Source organism: Cataglyphis hispanica, chromosome 23 (genome assembly GCF_021464435.1).
Source record: "Cataglyphis hispanica isolate Lineage 1 chromosome 23, ULB_Chis1_1.0, whole genome shotgun sequence".
NCBI classification, from domain to species: Eukaryota; Metazoa; Arthropoda; class Insecta; order Hymenoptera; family Formicidae; genus Cataglyphis; species Cataglyphis hispanica.
In genome coordinates, this window is record NC_065976.1 from 1,956,294 (window position 1) to 1,981,559 (window position 25,266).

A 25,266-nucleotide genomic window follows, 5' to 3' on the forward strand; every position below is an offset into this window, starting at 1 on the left:
TTACGGCGTAATTTATAATGAATGTTAATATTTTTATTTTAAATTATGCATGCATTTATATATTAATAAAATATATCATTTAAAATTGGAAAAGTGTTCAAAAAGAAAATATCTCTTTGCGCGAGCGTGGAGCTCTTAGTGTAAAAGCTCGGGGGTTAATCGCAGGTGAAACTTGAATGAAGCGCTCGAAAAGTTAACGCTCGAATTTACATTTCGCGGTACAGGTCGCATTAGGATGCATTCATGAAGTATTAATCCCATCTAAAGAGAGCGATCTTGCGAGCGTTTTCCTCATATATAATTACTTTCTTAGTAATTATCGAGGTAGAGTGCATATTATGTGCGTGATTTTATTGCCCCTATATCCTTATATATTGCTGCAGAAGATTGAAAATATTTTCTTTGATATTAACATACATATAATTACTCTGATTTAATTCGTATTCATTAACATTATTGCAAATGCATGTATGATTATAATTAAAGTAAACTTATATTCAGATTGCTAAAAACGAAAATGAAAGAAGGAAAGATAATATATATTTTAACAAATAATTTTTAAAATCAATTTTTTAATAAAAATGAGGGTAATCGATACTCACAGATTCAGAAATTCAGAAAATTTTATTAATCATAATTTAGCATTAAAGAAATATAAATTGGCAAAATGCGCGCTGTAAATATATATATTTTCTTTCAAAAATGCTTACTTATTGCAGAAAGTACATACGCCAACTCGTACTAGATAAGCAACATTAAGTAAACAATTCTTTTCTCGTGATAAATGCGATGATACCTAGAGAAGGTTGGTAGAAAATAAGGATGCGCGCGCGTTATGATGTGCCAGCGTGCATGCTTTATAATGTCCGGAAAACAGTGGCAGACGGATGGTAAAATAGAAAACTCGCAGCTAGAAATATTATCTCTCTTCGTTTATACTTTTGCGGAGAAATAGCTCGCAATTGTAGGCGGATATATTTTTTTCTATGACAAATCCTTTTTAACATACCAAATCATCTTTCTGGTTTGTTTATGCATACGCGTATTAAGCATCAGGTTTTTAAGCAAAGCTTTAAGCAAAAAACAGAGAAACAAGAGAAAAAACTTTTTCTGCTAAAAAAACATTATAGCAAAAATAAATTAAATACTTAAATATGGGCTTGCTTGAAGATGGATGTATCAATGAAAGATAGATATATCAATCTAATTGGTTTTTAATTATATATATATATATATATATATATATATATATATTTATTTAAAGCATAAAATCTTTTTTTAAAATAAAAATCGCGTATAATAACAATAGTACATTACATAAAAAATTTTTTTTAATCTTGTATTTTTTTCTCATATATCTTTCAATATTTTTTTAAATTTATTGTACTATTGATCAATCTTGTGATTTAAAAACCAACTTTTATCGATGACACGTATTGTATTATATCCGATCATCTGTATCACATGATACGTATTTTCACGATATTCTTAAATAGGATAAAGTGGTAGAAAATTTTAATTATTTAATGCGTACTATAAAAAGAAAACATGAGAGAAACACAGGTATCAAAGTTTTTAACAGGCATTTGATTTACGATGGTAAACACGATGAAAGTGCTTGTAATTAAAATTCTCAGCATCAGTCGATCAATCTTCAAGTATAACACGGATCGTTTATCCCAAGCTCACATATATACGTTTGCATATACAACCACCATGCGAGTGAGAAAGAGAAAGGAGGGTAAGAGAAAGCTTTGCGGTAGAAATATGGAAATGCACGAAAGAAACGAGATATGTGTAAAAATAACATCATGCATTTTCCAGTCTGCCGCTCATTAAAACACGCGGTGGTGTCTGAAGTGAGATTTTCATCAATGTTACCGCGCGCTCAAGTCATGTCAGAAAAGTGGATGCAGATTCGCTTGGTCAACTGCCAGTGATGGGGTACCATACAAAAAACCGCACGCGATGGTACAATGCAAGTAGATACATTCAAACTATGTATAAAGAACGGAAGTCTTTCGGGTCGGTTGAAGAAACGAAAAAGAAAAACGAAAGGAAAAATCTGTAAAAATGATAAAACGAATGTTTGAATGTAAAGAATGTAAAACACTTTTAAATATTTATAGCTAGATAGTGACATGTGCACACCATAATGCCGTAAAAGCAACGCACTTGTGCAATAAATTTACGGTACACACGGTTTCTACTTCTGCTAATTTTTCTTTTATTCAAATGCTCCGCGTACGAAAATTTTTGCTAATATACATTGTCATTATTTTTTCGTAGCATCCTTGCAAAATGGAGAAAATAAATAGGGATATCTAAAATAGGGATATGTTTTAAAGTTATGTTTTGGGGGGAGGGTTGTTTGCTTCTACATATCGATTTATACACAACTTTTACGAAAAAAAAAAGAAAAAAGTTAATTATTTAAAATATTATTAATTATGTTTGTGCACTACGTTAAAACGCGAAATTATTTTTTTTTTAATTCCTGCAGTAACAAGATTCTTGAAGAAGAAAAATATTTGCGCCTAAATGTGAAATAGTTTTGAAAACGAAATGCATTGTTGAAATCGTTGTGGCGAGCGCTAGTTGTTACGTCGCGAGACAATGATGAAACGAATGAAAACCGATGTTGCCTAAAATTTTATCAACCGCGCGTTTCGCGTCGTGCCAAACGGACGATGATTAAAGAATTTAACGCCGATCGATCAACTGTATTGTTACATATAACGGACAATCGAATACAATGATTTATATATTGGATTAAATAAAAAAGCTCTGTGTTAAACGAAAACACGTTCTAATGCGCAACAATAATAATCACATCTGCATCCTGATCGTATGCGTATGCAGTTGCGTACGCATTTGTCCACGCATTCTTCATCAAAATCCACAGAATTGTTTCCATACCTCGCTCATAGGCATGCATAATCGCATGGTATACGAATTCAATGAATGCTTGAAATTAGGACAGGGACAAGTACTTTTTCCTATAGCATTTATCTGATTTTCATGCAATCTGCTTTAAAATTTTTTTAAATTATATATAGCAAGTAAAGAAGAATTATAATTTTAGATATGTTATTTTCGAGTATTTGTACTTGTTTTTATTTGCTTTTTAATTTCATCAAATCTTGTTGATTCAACGTTAAAAAATTATTACAAGATTATTAATAAAAAATTATTAATTAAAAAATTAATAATTATATTTTTTGCAAATTTATGTAAAAACATTTTTTTTTTTTATTATGACGCGGAGAGACATATCATTACGCGAAACACCATCATATCATTACGAAATTTTATTTCGTACAAGAGAACTATTAGAAAAACACTATCAAATATTCTGTCACGACCGTTTCTAATCGGGAACGACTCTTTTACGGGTGCAATTTTACTCGCGTTGGTCGACTCTATGTTGACTTTCTTAGAAAGGGTATAAGAGTGAATAAAAACAAGCAGAGAAGAGAGAAAGAATAAATAATGAGTGTGTGATAATCAGGATGGAGAACGCGCGCAGTCTTATAGGCTTGTAGACATGCAACTACCTACCGCAATAAAAAGGATTTTTCGTGCGTGCAAATGGCCACCCATTATCCGAAGAGGAAATATTCTTAAGGCTACGTGTATGTGATAGTCATTTAAAAGAGACACGCTAAGAATAACTTGACTTTTTTTTGTATTAGTGACTATAACAGGGGAGTATTTCTATCGCAGCGATAAAAGTTTCATTTGCCATCATATTTTGCGAATATTATTAGAAATTCATAATTTTTAATAAATTGCACTTAATATCGCAAATATAGAGTCGTACTTTTGTAACAAAGAAATTTTGTTGATATTTTACTATCAATTCATGGAGATTATACACTATTATCTAAAAAAAATTACTAAAAAATTTTGCAAAAGATACTACATTATTATTTTCACAAAAGATTACAATGCACTGTTAAAATAAATATATAATTATTAATATTAATTATTATTATTGATTTTACGATAACTTTCCGGGCATATTTAATGTGTCTGCCGAAAATTGAGATTTTCCATTATAAGCATTGTAAAATATTTCCCACTCTCGGGTAATACAGGCAAGAATTGTCTCTTGATAGCTTAATTCGCGTGGAATCGGCATGCTGCTTTAAAGGGCTTTCTTCCCCTCTTTGAAATTGAAATCGCGCCGAGCGCATTTAGGTGGCTTTCCTGGAATCGTTACGCCAGCATCCATATTTAGGTATCGGAAATTCTATAAAAGGCGTTGCGAGAAGTTAATTCGGGTCTTTCTCGCAGCCGATATTTAACAGCATAAAAGGCGGACTTGCGTATACTACGGATCTTGAAATTCCACCTCATTACATGGCGAAATTATTACATCTCGATTTGCGGTATAATTCAAAAGACACTCGCGCACGATTTAAAGCAGGAAATCTATTGAACTTAAATTTATACATTAACAGAGAAAGAAAGGAATTATTAATATATTCTTTTTTATTCTTACATATTTAATTATCATAAAACAAATTTTAATTATAAAAATTAATTAATATCTTATGTTTGATTTGTTTCTGGTATTGTATAATCTGCCAATTACGCGCGATTATAAAGTCGTTTGAATTATCGAATAATTCGAAATTGTATGTTGCCATTAATATTATATATTAATATTAATGGACTGGTTATTATGTTAAATGTGATAACGCAATGAACATTACTTATGTAATATTCTATTAAACATCTTGCGATTTTAGGTCCCTAACACAAGCCTCTCTCACAATTTTTCTTAATAACAAAGAATCTTTCAATCCTCCACACTTTTAATCTTTTATTTTCGATGACTAGAGTGATAGTTACGGGATAGTTACACGCTCATAAATAATTTTTCTTCTTTTCATGTATCTCTTTATCACACGAAAACAATTTCTTTTAAATTGCTAAATCAAAATTATATCATAAATTTTAATGAAAAGTTCTGAGCTTTAATATCGCTTTCATGCAGGATATATTTGTATATATTTTACTCTCAATACTTTTTCATGAATTTTTAATTGCCAATATTTATCCGTAATAAAATTATTGTCGCAAAATTTGTGCATATAATATCATAAGAAATATTAATTTCCGCTACATATAAATCATTTATCATTTTTCTTTACAAATCGCACAAGAATTCTTAACAATAAGTCTTTTCGTTTACCGAGCTAGCTGATTATTCTCGCGAATGACAAATTACGTCACTTATCCATCTCATTATTCAAACACGCCATTATTCACAAAGTTTTGGTGCCTAAGAGATACTTGTATCGGTAGTCTGCTCGACGTCTGCTTGTGAAAAGCCGCTATTCTTTTCAACGGCGTATCGTCGACTCTTAAACGATCTCATCTGACGTGAACAACCGCCGGGTAATTCGGCAAGTACAATTACCTTCCGCAAAAATATAAGGGAAATTGCTACATTGATGCGCCTGCTAAAAGTGCGCTCGAGAGCCATCATCGTCCCTCCTTGCTTTCTTGAAAATTGCAATCTCGATTTATCTGGTTCAAGACATCTTACATTCCAGGTTTCTTATTTTTCTCTCGTGTTCTAGTTTCTTAAATGACAAATTTTTTTGAAACTTATCTTAGAACTCGTGAATATTCTAGATCATAAATTACCTAGATATTGTTAGGGTTTTAGATTTTTTCGAGATTTCAAATTTTCAGCTTAGATATTTTTGAACTTTAACGTTCTTGTGTATGAATCAAGCATTCTTGACAAATTAATGTTATTAATATTATTAGTATTATTTCAAATATTTAAACGTTTGTTTCGTATTATATTATTTACATATATATGGATTTTATTCATTTTTATTACATATATGCTGATCTTTTACACATATACTCAAGCTTTCAAACTTCGAGATTAATTTTAAAAGCTTATTAGTCGAGCGTATGAGCGCAAGCTAAGTCGAGTTTAAACATTGCAGGATTAAGCAGATTATCGAGTTATCAGAAAGTTTAGTTGTCAGTACAAAAGATAAACTATTAGCGGAATGGGTAAAACAATTATTATAAAACAAAATATTTTTATTGATTTGAAATTTGTTGCTATACAATATATATTTTTGCATTAATATTTATATATTAATTTTACGCAATAAAAGATTATTAAACTAATCTTTTAATAAAGTGATAAGTTTTATCTTATTTTTTTAGAAAAAATTCAAATAACGATATCAAGGCCAATATATGTTGTTAAGCACAAAAAATATCCGTACAATAAAATATACTTCTCGTAATATTTATGTTGCTCTCTGTGTCGGAACATTTATTGAAATATATCTTAGCATTCAGACCTTTTATGGATTACATTTTGCAAACATAATTTTGATTGATAAAATGTATTTCGGATCGTATATTATAAATATCTAATTTCAGAAATCGCGATGGATAAAGAATAATAAATGAAAGATCTAAATCAAGACACGGAAATGCTACACTATATTTTCGAAAATGTTATATTTTCAAAGTTTATCGAGCAACATGATTATATGTGTTTTACGACAAAACAGAGTCTCGATCAAATATACACATATTATCGAAACCCAATGTCAACAAAACTTGTTTATAGTTTCTCTTACGAGGTCGCTGAGCACTAGAGTGGGGATTGTATTGCGCGCTGCGTGAGAAGGTCGAGGTTTTAATCAGTTGATTACCAACCTCTGTTTGAGAAGATCGTGAGTTTAGATTGATTAGTAGTGCCATTATACACGGAGCAATTTGCGGAGATCAACATGGATACTGCAAGATGTGTACTGTAAGTAACTTTTTAGCTTTCATAAGCTGCTTTGCTTATATAACTATCGCGGAAATATAACGTTATAAAATAAATAATACTTTATTAAATAATATATAGATAAAAAACAGATTTATCTCGGAATTCCATCTTCTTGTAGAGATCCAATAAATAATTTAACAATGTCAAAAATCGATTAATCGAACATGATCGTAATAAGAAATTTCGTCATTCGATGCTAAATGATTTTAGCGATCGAACTACATCTTTTTTGTGCATAAAAATTGAGTGATTGAATCGAGTTTCCCGAATAAGAGATGCACTTTTCCACAAGATTACAAAAGCTTCCGCGTTATCTGGAAGAGATGCTATTAGTTTTATCGCAACGAAAAAGTGAAAAACTAAATCTATACAGCCTAGATACTCTTCTCGTAACTCCTTCTCACCTTTCCCCCCTCTTTCCTCCTACTTCTCCCCCGCAATGCATCCCTTCCACGTATGAAGTAAACTACGCTACCTTCTTCTTCTCTCTTTGATGCGATGCACACGCGTATACAACGCACGTTACGCGCATGTAATTTATGCAAAGCTGTCAAATCCGGAAATGACATCTTATACGCTCGGTTCTCGCGCGCTAGTCGTCACGCGAACAAGAGAATAGAATGCTGGCGCGAGGAAAGCCGGCAAGATGACTAAAAGTGTATATATATATATATATATATATACATAGAGCTCTCGCGTTTCGAGAATGTTCAGCGGTGAACGAGAAACATGTCTTTCTTACTCCCTCGGATCTGTTCGGCTTAAACAATTCGCCGAACAAGTGCCTTGCTGTAAAAGCGGTTGTGTGCTGTCAGTAGTTGATGTGATCTGAAAGCAAGATAAATTTCACTGCTCGAGTTTTAGCAGCATCAACGAAAGTTGGAAAAGTCGTATCTCTCTGTCCTCACTCTTCTTGATATCCTATTTATCTTACATCTGCAGAATTTTCTCTTTCCCTTCTATATAATAAAGATGCTATCTTTGTTATTATATAATTAATCTGATTTAGTTGAATAATTTCTTAAAAAGCCTTTAGTTAATTTTTTAAAATAAGTAATAAAAACATAATGTACTAAATTCTTTTTTAGTACATTATGTTTTTATTTATAATCGTCACAAGTTATATGAAAGTTTTAAATTTTAAAATACTCTTGAGAGAACCATTACGAAATTTAAATACCTTTTCGGCAAATCTCGAAAATCGTAATTTATACTTTGCGGGCAGTCTATTGGTTGTGTCAACGTTTGCAATCCTCCGGTGGCATATTACAGTTTCTAATATAACCACAGTTTTGAATTTAGTTATGTCTCACATGAACGAGTTAAGTCCATTTCAACGGTAGATTGTACGAACGCAGCAATTCACAAAACATTCCAATTATTATATTTTAAATGTTGTAGAATAGTTCGTAAACATATATATATACAGTTATAAAAAATTTATTATATATGTACAATGATAAAAAATAGTCGATATAATTCTGAGGTATCTTTAAATTTTCATTTCAAATTTTCTACGTGAAATTTTCTAGTAACTAAATCAGATTGTGTTAAAATAAACTTTTCTTGACTGAAACTTGTCAAGAAATAATCTCATTTATTTCTCGCGATTTATATTTCACCATAAAGTCTTTTTGCCAATTATTTATAAATTGAAATCTGTTGCTACCGTTTAATAATATAGTAACGAAGAAAATCGATTCCAAATTTTTCAAAGGATTTGTATATAAAAGAAAAGAGAGACGACAGTTACTGACAGTACACACCTCTGTGCATATTTTGCTGTATATTTATCTGACACTTTGACAATCGTTCGAGACACAGTGCGCGAAGACATAAAAGTGCGATGTGATTGCATATAAAGCGAGATGCCTCTCTATAGGCGAGAATATTTTTCGTGTCCTTTGTGAGTGTGTGTTAGGACATACATATATATGCATGCATATATAAATATATATGTATGTATATGCTTCACCCCCGAGGGTGAACCCAACCGCCTTTTTCGCGTATGTGCCGGCGAGATAAGCTCTCTGCTCGCTTTTCGCGCTGGCCTTACCGGCCGTAGTATCGTCTCTATGACGACGATGACGACGCGAGGTAGGTAATGCAATATTATTGGAGATCGCGGCGATCTCTCGTGCTAGCCATTGGTGGATACATGACCGGTGGTTTGCACCTGCGATATGCAAACGATGCAAATCTATTCCTACCCATACCCGCTCTTCTTCTTACTTCTGTTAGGTGAGATGATATTGGAAAGCGAGAACGCTGATAGCGTTCATGGATCTTGGATTTCTCTCCTCTGATCGTAGAGAATTTGACTTTTGCTACATATTACGTGATTAAAATGATAGAACTATTATGAGACATCTGTATTTTTGCTTGAACGGTCCGAGAATCGATTAATTGATATATGAATGAATTATTTATTTATAAATTTATAGTAAAAAATAAAATTTTATGATCTATTTAATTGTCCATAAATATAGATGTGTAATCACATTTATATGTTGGTGATTTATATATAATCATATGAAATTTCGTATTTATTTTTTATAATTATATAAAATTAGGCATGGGGTAAAGAATTAATGAAAATGAAGTAATTATCGTGAGACTAAGATGTATTACTATTTTGCAAAACCACTTTCTCCAAATTTCTATCCTTTAATTTAATTCAGATCCTTTCTGCTTTTCAACGGTTTTGACCAGATGACATATCTGATAGAAATGCCGATATGTCTGCGGATAAAATTCTACAGATTCGCGGTAAAGGATATCGAGGTAAAGCTTTGCAAAACGGAATCTCTTTCCGCGAAATGGAATTAATTGCGAGATAACTATGCATGTTTCTGGCAATAGTGCTAAGAGGGAATTAATTGCACCGTATATGGGTTACCATAGATAGAATTATTTGAAATTGTCGTGTATCTAGATTACACGCATAGCCGTCGGCGATATATTTTCCATTGTGGTATACTGGTAATTACTGTACACGAGCAATGTATTTTACGTTAAGTGTGCGCGTATTACGAGTCTCTGTCTGATTAATTCGCGGATATATAACCTGTTTTTGTTTAAACTTTGATGAAATACTAGCGAAAGTTATATATCAAGATACTTTTTTTTTTTTTTTTAACTACGATATTTGATCAATTACGATATATGCATTTTTTTCTCTGGTTGAAATATATTTTATTTATTTAAATAATTATTCAAAGATATATTTCATAAAATGCAAATTCTTTTGCTGCATAAATATATAAATATATATATATGCATATAAAAAAAATAGAGATTTTATATATATGTGTAAAATCTGCAATAGTATTCAAAGGAAGCTTTTATTAGTTGTAAATTTACTATAGTATAATATAAAGAACGTAAATTTATTTTGTCTGGCATTTTAATTTTTTTATAATCTTAAATAAAAAATGTAAAAAAGAAATTGATGTTGTTTTAAAATTCTTTTTAAAGAACTCTAATATTTTTTTAAATTGAAAAATATCTATGAATATTCATACATATTCATGCATAAGTTCACATTACATACATATACATAGTTCGCGAGTAAGTGTAAATCGACCAAATCGGCACGGTCACGCATGATCGCGGCGGGCGATAAAAGCAACTATCGTAAGATTACAAGAAATATTGCTACCAATATAAAATATTGGCAACTACATTTTATATCGTATTTGCCTTCATATTTACCTTGGCGGACACGATGTCGTTGACCCACGCGACTGTCGCGCATTTATGCGCTCGCATCCCTTCATATGCATGATACTGTACGAATACAATATATTGTGATACTGCTTGACACCTCTGTCGATTAGAAACGATAGGAATGTATGCTCTACGTGTTTGTTGGCCGCTTATCAGCAAGGGTGGTGGAACACGGCGTGAGATATACGCTATATTAAACTTTGACCACACGTATTTGATACGAACGCAATATATTGTATGTATATGTATAGTCAGACAGTTATTGACCTTTCGATAAATAAACGAGTTGATAATAAGTTCATTTCATTTTGGAAAATTTCTAAATTTTCTCTTTCTCTCTCTCTCTCTCTCTCTCTTTATAAATCAAAATTAATTAATATAAATTAATATTATAATAAAATTTTGACAAATAACACACACATAAAGATGCAAGATATTTCTCTCTAATTATATTTATTTCTAATTTTCGTTAATTGAGTTACTGACAATATTATTGTCACTATTACATGTTTATTTATTAGAATATTATTCTGATAAATATTTTTTTTTAATATTCTGTCAGACTATAGCGATATACATACAAGTACAAAAGATGAGTGATTAATCTCTATTAAGGCAATGGACAATATTGCAATTATGTTATCAAGCGCCGGTAATTCTTTTACGAGTTCCTTAATGAATAATACATTTGGCGAAAGGAAAAGATCTTCTCACGCTTTTGTAGGGCTAGAGGCCGTTATTTATCGCTGCGGCCAATAAGGAATACACTTCTAAGAGTTTTCACTTCCTTCTTCGAGGACAGACTACAAATGTGAACATTAAGTACTAATGTGTTTTCGTTACCAGGTAACCGTAGCGTGTTCTATTATCGTTACTACTTCCCAAGATTAATGCCGTGTAGATTTAAACGATGTTCGATATCCGATTAAACGAAGACATCGGATTACAATGTTTTCTCGGAAAAATATGAAAAAATTAATTTATATATCTTTTGTTTAAAATAAGAATTTTTTAATATCTAGAGCACTCGGAATAATGCAATTATTCAGAACGTAATCATAGCGTTTCATTAATGCGTACAAATGCGTTTCATTAATGCGTACAAAAAATAATGAAATATAATTTTATTATCATAACTATGAAATTTGAATATCTAATAATAATTTATACAGCGATAGTAACGGCTTCTAACTCTATAAAAGCGTAAGAAAGTCTCTTTACGATTATAATCAAATATAATTTTAATGATATACGAGTCGATCGTAAACACAATTTAAAATGGGGGATGTATTCTAAATAAGGATTTGAATACTGGAACGATAAAAATAAAATTTCTCATTTGATATAAGGGATTGTAAAGAATGATAAGAGATGATAAGAAATGATACATACATTGTATACAATATTAGTATGATACATTTTTCAATCCGCGTACACATATCATAAAATAGACAGTATTATATACGTCTGTATATAATACTGTCTACTTTATATATGTATATAAGAGAGATAAATAAATACAAATTTTAATTTAACATATAGATATGCGATATTTTTATATAATACACTGCTATATTTTTTTATAAACATTATAATGGAATAATATTTTACATTAATATGAAGTAACAATATGTGTGTTTTCGCTATGTTGTATTTTTTCATAGAATTTTTCATAATATCACGTTTTATTATAACTGTTACAATTTATCGATACCATACACACATCTCTCGATTGACTTACAAATGAATAGCGTAACTTTGTTAAATAGAACGAGGATGAGTTATCCTGTTCGGTTTCGTAACGCTATCAAATGACAGAAGACAATACAGTATGTCATTGACATCGTATATCCAACTACATAGCCAATTTCACTTGTCGCTCTAAAATACAATCTCGAGTATATTTTTATTAACTGTATCGATACCTTTATCAAAGCAATGCATGCAGAGATGCTGTGTTAATAATAAGGGAGAGGAGGGATTAACATATCACATTTCAAACCGACGTATTTATTTACAAACTCAATTCTTTCATTCATTGTTTGTTAACTGTTTTTATGAGTAATATTAATTGTTAAAAATTATTTTCTATGAAAAACACATAGCGCACACAATTTTTTGAATTCTCGGAAGGTTAAAAAATTTTAAAACATAAGTAATTTATATACTATGTACATATACGTACTCTGTACTTTGCGCCACACGTGTGAACGTATCTGGATATAGTAGACACACAAGTGCTGGTCAGCAGATTTGACAATATTTGTCGAAGCAAGATTCTATGTATATTGAAACGCTGACCAACTCTTGCTCTTGATTTTTTCATCGATACATATTTTTCGAAGTTTCGATTTTTCAAAAAACATCGTCCAAATAAATGATAATTTAAAAAAATATCGATAGCTACTTGTACAAATTTATTTTCTCTAAAACTTTATTAAATTGACCCAGAAAATTTGTAAGAACATTGTATCTATCTACAGACTTATGCGTGTGTATGCATATTAAATTATAATAATAATTGTTGCGCGCTAGTTTTCGAAGAAGCCGCACTCTTTGTATTCGCGGTAAATACATTATAATTATTGCTATTACGGTCATTTAATGTAGATACGCATAGAATAATATTTCGCCATACTTTCCCGGAGTTGAAAACAACTTGCAACGAGACTTTCCGCGGAAAAACTTCGAGGTCGCGAAGAGCGCGGGGCGTGCAGTGATGCATTTTTACGGAGACCACCCGCGTGGAAAAAGGCGAATGCTGGTAAGCCACGATAAGCGTTAATGGGCCACCGTCGGGCTTCATAAAAGTTATTAAATTCCTGTCAAAAGCTGTACTTTTACGCGGAAGCGGCCGTTAGAAGAACGAGGGCGAGAGCACACCTGGTACACGATCGAACCGCCATCACCCGTTAGAGAGCGCATTCGTAGATAGCTTTTAGGCTATCGACCAAACTTTAACTATCCGCGGAAATGGCGAGTACACCGCGAAAGTCCGAGACGTGACGCGTTTTACGAGACTTTATTCTACGCCGCATATCGCATATGGTCTCTACATCATGTACGTCATGCAAGATGTTATCTTTACCACGTGGGTTTTATAGCGCACATTTGCTAAATGAAATTCCAGTTGCGATCCAAATCTTAATGATATGATGAAATTACGCTTTTTTTTTTTTTTTTACGAGAGATTATTTTTTCTCTAATGAGTCTCAAAAGAAACGCATCACATAAAATTAAACGTGTAAAGAATTTTATGTGTATACGTCAATGATGTGATACATATTATAGGTAAAAAGAAATTTTATGTTTCTTATGAAATTTACAATCTCTTTCACTTTTTTTTATCTCAACATTCTATCTTATATTTTTATTCCCTTCTCGTCTTATATTTTACGAGCAAGACCGATAGGAGTAAAATTTATGTGATAACATGATTTTTTATGATATAGAGTCAATTTTTCGTTTTTGAAACTCGGAGAGATACTACTTGTAGTACCGTTCATCCTGTCTGTCGTTCGTTTACCGTCTATCGTTTTTCAAATGCATAATTCTTGTTTTGAAATACATAATTAAATTAGAAAAAAATATTTCTTTTTTTGCGTCGATTTACTCGATAATAGATATTGGAGCTGATAAAAATATTAAACGCTTTAATAAATTAAGAGCATCTAATTTTGGGCCAAATAATATCAGCGCTCTAAGTTACTTCGATAATTTAAAACAGATTTTAGAAGCGATTGTTTGGCTACATCGCACGACATAATTCTTACTTATCTCTCGATAAATTAAAGAGTCGAAAATTGGCGCAGAGTACCAAGAGCTATTAAATCTTAATAAAATATCAACCATCAGGTGCAGGCGTTAAACGCCCGACATTTATCCCGTTGTTATATATTCTGTGTCGTTTAATATCGCGCGTACATCCAAATCATACTATGAAAAATGCATAGATACTCTTTCGCGTTAGTTGATAAAATACACGTCGCTCGTATAATTCCGCATGCCAAAAAAATCTACGGTGATGCAGGTAAGCGAGCGCGCTGATGAATTTACGAGGTCGGCTTCTCCCTCTGTCACGGATCTAGCTCGTATTTATCCTATCGTGAATCCCAAGTTGATCGAAACGAGTGCACATCTTTATTTTAAATAGATTTCAAACGATACTGGCCCTTGATTAGCATTTAGTATGGATGATCACAATCTGACATTGATGACATATTTATTCGTCGAATGTTGGAATAAAATAAATAATAAAAACGTGTCATAGTTACGCGGTAAATTTTATTACATTGTTGTAACTTTTGCCGTATACGATTTAAAAAAGAACGTATTATATGCTTCAAGATTCATTTTTACTAAATACATACATACATTAGATTCAAAGTTGTTTATTTATATTAGGTAAATATATTAATAAATAATAAGAAATTATGCTTTGTAATTAAATTTTTCTACTAAATCGCGTCTAATTTGATAATAGTCAGTGTTCAAATTTTTATACATCTCGTTACTCTTTGATATCTATCAGTATCAATCTTATGATGAAATAAAAAAATAAAAAATGTAATAAAAAAAATTAAAAATTTTGCTTGTAAACTCGTTAGACATTTATATTTTATATTAGTTCAATATTTGATAAATATAAACGTGTATTTTTTTCGCTATCTTTATAAACGACTATCTCGTGGCTCGTATCACAAACTTTCCTCGTCGAAACCTTCTCTCTAAGCTTCGATGGCGTGCAACCAGAAGCTGATCTGTTCCTCGGGACAGGTTTATTTGCCGTCCATAAAACCGATCGTATAAAAGATACCCGTAAAATAAATTTTATCCACCGAGGGATTATTTATCGCGATACCTCTACGGTTCGTGATTTCGTGCCGAGAAGAAAGTCGCGATCATAATCCCATGGGTGGAGCTTGGTAGTCACGTAAACCGATTCGGCACAATCACGCGTATAATTCAAAGAATTGCATATACATTGAGCTATAAATTCACAGTTTAAGGATGGAAATCGATACAATTTGTAGCTTGTTTTGTCGTAAACGCGCCACGTTTTTCGCGAAAAATTAACAATAGAACGCTTTATCACAATTATTTAAAATTATTTCAGGCGATATTCCAAAGGAAAATTTATTCTTACGCTGACTAATGGTTACGGAGAAATATAATATTTATTTATGGATGTTTACAGCTTTGTATTAAGTTGCACGAGAAATCTCGTTATCTTCGCATATATTGAAATATTCGCTCCAGTGTGTGCAACATAATTCGCGATTATCTCATGAGATATTAAAAATAGATTTAAATCTGTAAGGAAAATTTCTATCGCGCGGCAATCTATTCTCGCATCACTTGTATTAAATTATTGAGAAGTTATCGAGAAAATTTTATTTTTCTTGTGCGCGTATAAAGCGAAATAACGCATTTACGAAAATTATAAAAAAAAAAAAGAAATATAATTACTTCAAACTTCAATCATCTTGCATTACGTTTCATTAATTTGCACCGTCACATGTCCAATTAGTTTCTGTAACATCAGATAACACTGCATAGCGACATAGCAATATCGTTCTATTTGCAACGTGATATTTCGGCATCGGAAAAAATAAAATTACATTTCGCAATTCCATTTTCGCGAGCGCGCTACGCTTTTTAGCCGCATATGCAATAATCTGGCCGTGACGTGTAGCTCAACGCGCTGACCGCTATCGCGAATTCTTTTTCTCGTACCGTAGCAATGGCTTCGGTATATTGTATATACGGTAAAGAGCAAAATATGGTGTTGTCCCGTATAATGGCCTCACCGTATATTGACTGGCTTAATAATGTCGTCGAGTGAGTTCGTGGTGATACTTACCCTGGCTACCTCTCCGGTCCGAACCTCGAGCTTAGGATAGAGTCCTGATAGCCGATGGTTATAATCGTAAACTCGGTACGTAACGCTCGGCCGAAGAAACGACGATCTCGGGGAACCAATTCCTTGGCGAGAACCTGAGGAATATCGACAGCCGTTCTAGGCAAACGTTTCTTCTTTTCTATGCCAATCGTATAAGCGAGCGACAGACGGGACACATGAAAAGAAGATACGCACGGTTGCTTATCATAGCGCTCGATTTGAATATTCTCGCAAATACGGTTGTTACGTTTTGTAAAGTCGGATTTTAAATCGAGGCACACGGATTGTGCCTCGCGGAAAAATATGCTACCGGACGGCTGAAATGATTATATGTTTACAAGAATATCGCACACCGCAAATATTCCTTTTACTCCTTATATATATGTTATTCTCACGACCTTTTTTTATCGAAGACTTAATCAAAGTTTTATATAATTTTCACGTTTACACAAGAAATTTTTCTGTCCAACTTAGTATTATAATAAGAGACATCGAAATAATTAAATGTAAGATAATATATATTAGATATTTCTTTCATACTTAATTATTATTTTAATATGTATATAGTAATTTTATCACAAGATAAATAAGTGACTACGGTAATATTGAAGTTAAGTCAATGAATATTATGATATATTAAAATTATGCCGTCACACGGTTACATTTACATCTCCGCAAAGTATCTTTTATGCCACATATCGCGGAAAACCGAGATGGCGAATGCAAGTAGGACACTACGCCTTAAGCTCAGTCAACACGGCCACCACCGATATTGAAAAATGTTGGTATGATTTATTGCGGTGCTCCATCGTTTATCCCGTCCTTGCTACAGTTACGTCTTTCAGGTATACACAGAGACATCCCTAGAGATTTTGTTCTCATAAAACTAATCACGCGATCGCGTTTCTAAAACCCATTCTTATATATATATATATATATATATATATATATATATATATATATATATATATATGAGATATCTATTATAATAATATTAAAATAAGATATTATATGTATAGTTTTGTGATTAGTGTAAAATAATAGTCTTTTGGAAGTTAATATGTAAAAATAAATATATATCAGATAATATTAATATCGATTTAATCTTGTTTCTTTATTTAGTTTTAATCACTGGTCAATTCTGTTAAATTTGCTGATACATTAATAATCTTGAAAATGTTAATGGACATATACATGATAACAGTTTTACTTTATTTAATTTAATCTTTTTATTTTGTTATTCTCCTTACAATATTTTATTTTTACAGTTCTTCAAATTTCAATTCTTTATTAATTTCATAGCAAAAAAAAAACATATATTTTCGTAATAAAATTATCAAAATTTATCTCTACGTAATAAAATGTAAAAATTGCACTCTTGCTATACTATTGTAAGAGTTAAAAATCTTTGTCGCTCGTTGATTACTCATCGAGGATTGTTCGCGCACGCAAATAGCGTCGCTGTTGGAAGCAATGAGAATGTTTAATCTGTTTGTATTGCGCTCGCCGTATTTTACATTCTTCCGGGATGCACCACGGTTAACGTTTGTTTTATTCTTTCCAAATACCGTAGGTATACGCAAAAATATTCTACCTGCCAAACGAGCGCACGCTTCACGAGATCGATATCGATTCGTGGATTATCTCGGTAGCGTCCAGTCATAGAAAATCCTTTTTCGAATTTTTGCTTTTATCCTAGATATATCTCGAAATAAAATACAAAATATAGCTGTCTATTGATGGGGGAAAAAAAAAACTTGGATATACGAACATCACGCACAACCGTTGAGTAAATTCAAATTGAAATTCAAACTTTTTGGGCTGCGTAGTCGGGCGAGCAGGGGAGAAAATAAAAGTGAAATTTTATTTTATAAAATTAAAAATTCTATGAGAGAGAAACACGTTTAATCTGCTATGCAAATGCATTGCGTGACGTTTCTGATACATGGACTTTCAACTCAGTACTATCTAGTTTTTATTACTGCATTATTGTAGAATTAAGTGGTAGGATCAATTTTATTTTCGTCGATGGTTGTTAACTTATTTTCGCTGTACGTAGTATGTAAAAGTAATAACGTGCATCCACAACTATTTTTATCGCACGTTAAAGAACTTCATCCTTTGAATTATTAATTGTCATATACGAGACCTCGTTATGCACATGCACTCGCGGGTTATGTATTGTAGACACAATTACGGTTCCAAAATAAGAGACAAAAATGCTTTTTTGTAGACGACGAATAACAACAATCACGTGAAATGTAATTGTACAATCTGGCAAGACCGTTCCTATTTTCGTTGGCCATGTTCTTTCGTGTCTGGTTGCCACTGTGAGCACCCGTATACACGTTATTAAAGAGGATTTACTACTTTACCGTCTGAAAGAGGATTTGATGGTCGCTTGTGTCGGAGGGTGAGAGCCGGCCGGCCGGCATCACTCGACTATGTAATCACAAGCATTTCACTCTCCATATTTATCGCGCTTCCTGACAACGTAAAGCCCCGTCGACGTTTGATGCGAGTTGTCCCAATTAGAGCGTTGGTTACGCTTACCTTTAGCCCTCCTCTCGTCCTCTTCTCGTGCTTGTTATTTCGATTATTTGTCCTCCTATATGTAACGATGTCGAGGGTGGCTTAAGAAACGTTAATGGTCATCGGCAGACACATAAGATGTTCGACACATAAGATGTTCGACACATTCCTTATATCTTTGAAACTTGAGTTTTGGGGTAATTTTTAAAAACTTCAAGATACAAATTTTATGAATTTCATGAATTTCATGAATTTGTATTTGTGTCACAGTCATACATATTTTTTTTAGCACATTTTTATATTTTATTTAAATAATTTTAAATATAAAAAATTATATATATATATATATATATATATATATATATTAATTAAAAATATAAACAAACACACAAAATACTCTCTTTTTTTTTTAGTATAAAATTAAACGTTACATTCGCATTTACTTTTGTAGATCATATGAGTATACAGTACTTCATATATCCGCCCCAGCGGAAATCTAAGAAGTTTGAAAGAAATTTAAAAGACTATTATAAACACATACACAGAAGAAATAGGACAAAACTTTCAGACCTAATAAAAATCCAAGTTTAAATAAGATAAAGTCCACTAAATAAAATACACAATGAGAAATTTATATGTTGAGAGGAAAAATTTGCTTTTAAGAAAAGATTCAATTGCAATATGTTTCAAATATATACCGAAAAGTAGCGAAAAGCTTTGCTTGCGATAAGGTAGCCGGAGAGGAAACACGGAAGCTGCTTAGTATAGGAGAATGACTTTCGAGAAAGTCTCTGATCGCACGAGAAGTGTGGCTTGCGTATCCTCTCTTCTGAAAAGTGGCCGCGCGCATCGGAGAATATATACTCGAAGGCTCGAGAAAAGAATACACAAGCCTGTCTGGCTAAACTAGGCGAAATGGAAAGAAGAGAGTCCGTTCTCTGCGGCCCTTCTCCCTTCTCCCTCCTCTCTATCGCCACTCACCATCCATGCTTGTATAAGCTCCGGTATTGTCTCGCGGAAACAAAAGACAGGTAGCTTATACCCCACACAAAGTTCAGTCTCTCAAGTGCTCCTCCTCTCGTTTTATTCTCTCAACCGCCGTCCATGTGTTGTCGTCCTTCTTCTTTTGCTCGCTTCTCTTACTCTCCCTCCTTCATTTTCATCCGCTAACTCTTTATCATTTCCCTTTCGAACTGTGACAACCCTTCTCTTCTTTCACGCTCTCTTTTTCCCCTGCACGCCCATTCTTTGTTTTTCCATCTCTTCCATCTCGTATATTCTCCCGCATTGTAACTCGGTCTAACTCTCGACTTCATCTTTCTCTCCGATTCCTCTTATTCCGTTCGTTCTTATAACTCCGTCCTGCCTTCGTGGATAAAGTTTCGTGTCGCCATGTCAAAGTCTTTTTTTTTCGCATTGTCGTTCGGGAAAATATTGCGAGATTTTTTTTCCAGAGAATTAATAAATATAATTTTGTTTTGAAACATTTTTTGAAATATGTAATGAACATTAAACTTTTCCTTATTTCTTGAAAAATATTTTTTATGAAATTAGTTATATCTTAATATGTTCTCTCAGTGTTTTTTTTTTTTCTTTTTAAATTTTGCTTTAATAAGAAAATATATACACATATAGTTATAACAATTAATGAAGTGTTTCACAAATGCTATTAATATTTCAGAATTAAATTCATAGCATAAAATAAAGAAATATATTAGTACAGATTGTTGAGACTTCATCTTTCATATCCTGATGATAAAATCGGGAAGATGCATTCGCACAATCGCGAAATCGCGTTGCTTGAGTCGTCGTTGCCTCTCTGCGGCTTAGCCGGATCTCGTTACTATTCATTACTTTTAGCGTCTAATGGATCACGCTACGCCGTCTACTCTTGCTAAGCCAGACAAAGAAGGAGGATCGTCAGCCCGTCGGAAAAATTCTTGATTAAATCTGGAGCGCAGTTGACGAATTTAATAACGTTTCTCACATTATCATAAAGCGACGACGACGCCGTGTGATAGCGTCAGAAATGTTAGAATCGCGTTAAATAATTGAAAAATATTACGATTTTGATGATAAGAAAATATCTTAAATCTTAGTGGACAAAAATGCAAAATTAATCGAACCGTTGCTACTTTAAATACGGAAAATAATAATACGGAATAAGTATAATGTTCAATAAACGCAGATCCGTACATAAATATATCACGACTTTAATATTTAAGCGTTCACGATACGCATTATACGGCTATTATTCTCGTCTCACTTATATACTTCCATTCATGGAATCGCGCCGTGCAAACAATACAAATTTCCATTCGCTGATTTCGATTCGCCGTAGGATAAATGGAAGCCGTTATTTACGGTAGTTGTGCCGCGTGAAAAAACGTGATACTTGAAAAATCGGATAGCCCGATATCAGAGGCGTGGCGATAATACACGGGGAGAATTTAATTTCCACATAACTGCTATGCGCACTTATCCATCCATTTCGTCGGGTTCCGAGTCCGACATTTTCCCGAAGCGCGCGCTGTCATTCACTCCGGCGCGATATTAAAAGACCCGTTCGTCAAATACAATGTGTATCGTAAAACGAGACCTCCCCCTTCCCTCCCCTCTTCCCCCTCGCGAAACTTCATTACATTATCGCGCTTCGATTGCCGTCTCGTTATCATGGCATCGCGATAATTATAGCATTCGCGGATCGTGTTAGTTAACGTCATTCGCGATAAATCATTGTTCGCGTGTGTGCGCGATACTTATCGTTGACACGGAAAAGAGAAAAATATAAGATTACAGCAACGTTCGCTTTATGAGAGGGCGCGGTTGGTATTTCGCATTGAGCACGGTTGCCACGGAGTACTTATAACTGGCATCCGCGTTTACGAGTATTCATTATCGTTGTCGTGGAGTCCTTAATTAAGGTTCCACTTGTATACTTGCCTCGTCTGTTCAACGGCCATAAGTAAAAGATCAACTTTCCTCAACTACGAAAACCGTGCAAACTACCTAATGATAATCGATATTAAGCTACATATCTACGATGCCTTTATCCTCCAATGAACTTTGTAACTTTAGCAGTCGATACGATATTTTGAGCACGGCATTAATTAATAATGCAGTAAATTTTTTAGCCTTACGTTACTCCGATAAAGAAACTTTTAACATCTTTTATTACTGCAGCAAATTGCTTGAAAAAATAACAGTAAAAGCAATGGAGTGTTACATTAATAAGAGAAGTTTTTAGCTTGCGACAATCGTGTCGGTTTTATTATTGATACGTTCTACTTATATTTATATTCGTGTAATTCCACAATCAAGATAGAACGTCTGTGTTCAGAGAGAGCTTTATTAGCTTTGACTCTCTTACTTTCCAGCATAAGGAGTTGATAGCTTATCCGTAGGATTATCTGACATATGAACGTTAGTTATACCATGCCATGGACAATGATGGCAGAACCGCAAAACGAAAGGACAGAGAAATGCGCCCGTGCATTGTTGCGGTTATCCGACGGTTATCCGCTTGCTTTGCAATCCCTGATCCAGTCGCGGCATTGATGAACATATACCAGCATCTAGAACATATGAATACACCTGTCTGATAAGAAGGAAAAGCGTATTAAACATTAAACCTATCTGCAAACTCGCTAAAAACGATGAGTAGTATCTAATAAGGCAAGCGTTTATTTCTTTTTATATCATAGAGGAAAGTACAGGATTATATTTTTAATCTTTATTATTTTTGTATATATTAAATTCCTCTTTATTATTTCTGAGAAGGAAAAAATGATTGCGTCGTTATTTGATTAAAAATCACAATATTTAAGATGGTTGTTTTTTTCTTTTTGACGTTTCAGTCAAAGAGAAAAGATCAAATACTCATTCGTGCGTGTAAGAATAATCTCGAATTATATATATATTACGCATATTATGTATAATTTTTAGTAAACTCATTTTTACAAATTATAATAAAAAATAATAAATATATATTATAATGAAAAAAACAGTATAACGGTTGATAAATCTTTTTCTAAAAAAAAGTAAAAAATATAAAAAGAAGATTCCAAAGAATACATTTACTCGCTAAATTTATGTCAAATCAATGCAAATGTCGTATTGTGCGGTTGAAGGAACATATGACAATGTTGTAATTGCATATGACAATACGGTAAATTTTTCGTCATACAAATGCGGTCCTTTTGAATTCGTTGAATTTACAAACGGAACAGGCATTGTCCAGTTTTATGGTGAAATCTTTTCTTTCTTTTACCTTTGTATATTTTGACAAACGAAATGATTGTACTAGCGGACAGTGTGCGCGCGTCGACACATCTTAATCACCAAGTTCCCATGTTGATTGTGATGAAAAATTTCGCGCTCATTGTGAACGACGAAACAATTCGTTTTAATTCGTGATTTCCCTCTAACAAGTGGAAGAAATTTATTAGAGAGTGAATTATCAGTTCAATAGTTGAATGGATTTTTTATTAGCACATATTGCGTTCAGTTTATTTAAAATTTATTACACTTTTTATACGCTTGGTCGAAAACATTACTATTCTTTCTCCGGGCAATGGATTTTCTACTTAAGAAAGTATTACACGATTTGATGCGCATTTCTATTCAAACAAACTACTGCGTCGTTGAAATACGTACTATGTTCGTCGCTAAAGTCTCTGTAGAAATTTCTGTTCAAAATAAATCCTTTTCTAAGCTCGAAAGTAGAGAACATCGTCAAGAACTACTTTTCAAAGTCCATATATTCCATGTAAATTTTAGCTCTTTGCTGAAAATTGTTTAAAAATCATATTAGTGAACAACGCAACTTTTCTCGTAAACATATATATCTCCTTTTTGTGCATGCCATATAATACTGCTAAAAATATTATATTTGAACGAGAAAATGTGTAACGCATTTTTAAAAAATTATACGATGCACAAACCATTGAAAAATTTTAAATTAAAAATTTATGTTATTCAATATAAAACAAAATAAAGAAAACATTATATTATCAATATTATTTTACTTTGTAATATGCTTATAGAACTTAATGATATCAAACCGCAGTATTTCGGAAAGAGATAATTATTACAATCGGATTAAAATAAAAGAAAAAAAATTACAGAAGTTTCGAAATAATGGCTTCTAAAATTACCCGGAAGAATCGTTACCGTCAGTTATAGTTTGAGAAAGTTAATTTATCGGTTTGCGACGGTGGTGGTAAATCACTTCCACTTAGTCTGACCAGAACAGCCCGTATCTACTGTATGTTTTATATGCCTCATTCATCCTCGAACGCAATCGCGAAGGCGGATGAAAAACACAGACACGTATACACCGTCGCGTCTTCTACAGACGGGTCTTTTTCATATGCCGTATGCTTCAAGAAGAACATCGCATTTTTCTTCGGCTATCTTGTTCGTCGCACCTTTGAACTGAAGAAAAGGAGAAGCGAGAAAATGTCCCGCTAAAGTGCGTTGTCACGTCCACAATCTTTACCCGTCACGTAAACGTATTAAATTATAACTGATGCAGATATAGTTTTTTTTTTTATGTAATGCTGTTATTTCGATATTTTTAATATTATATATGAGATCAGAGGAAAAGAGAGAAAGGAAAAACATAAAATATTATTCATATATATATAAATTTATTAAAATTATATTGAATTTTTTTTCTCTCTCTATATATAAAGCTTACAGTTTATGCAATCTCGAATGAGCATCTCCCTGCTTTATTTGACCGGAAAAAAATCTCATTATTAATTTAAGAAAGCTAGCTTTGATCGTGCTAGTACAAACTTATTCTTCCGGTCTCACATTGAATTGTCGTATATAAATAGTGTGTCTCGAAACTCGGAAGATCACCGTGTCCTAATTTTTAACCATTCACCTGGAAATTCTCTTCGTATTGTATTACAATCGCGAGCTGAAAGAAGAATCGAAATAACGTCGCGTGATAGGAATGCGGTGCGAAACACATCGCTTCGAAAATCACCTGTCGCAAACGACCGAAACGAAAAGGCCATGTCAAGGGAGAGAAAAAGAGAGAGAGAGAGAGAGAGAGAGCGGATGCCCTGCGGATGGCTTCGAAGAATACATACTATCTCGTATATTCGACGGTCACTTCATAGCCGGGATAGACGAGAGAGACCTAGTGAATAGTAATCTGCACGCTGCCTTATAAAGCAAAGACCACCGCGCGTTGCGGGATGACGTGTGCCATTTCTATGCAAACTACATGTATGTATGCAGGTAGTGGCACTGCGCTACACGT

At 32.9% G+C, this 25,266-nt stretch overlaps 1 protein-coding gene across 4 annotated transcripts in view; it reads left to right on the plus strand.

Annotated features, from left to right (window-relative positions):
• LOC126858017 (hemicentin-1) overlaps window positions 1-25,266 on the plus strand; it is a 231,825-nt gene that overhangs the window by 115,784 nt on the left and 90,775 nt on the right. The window lies entirely within an intron of this gene.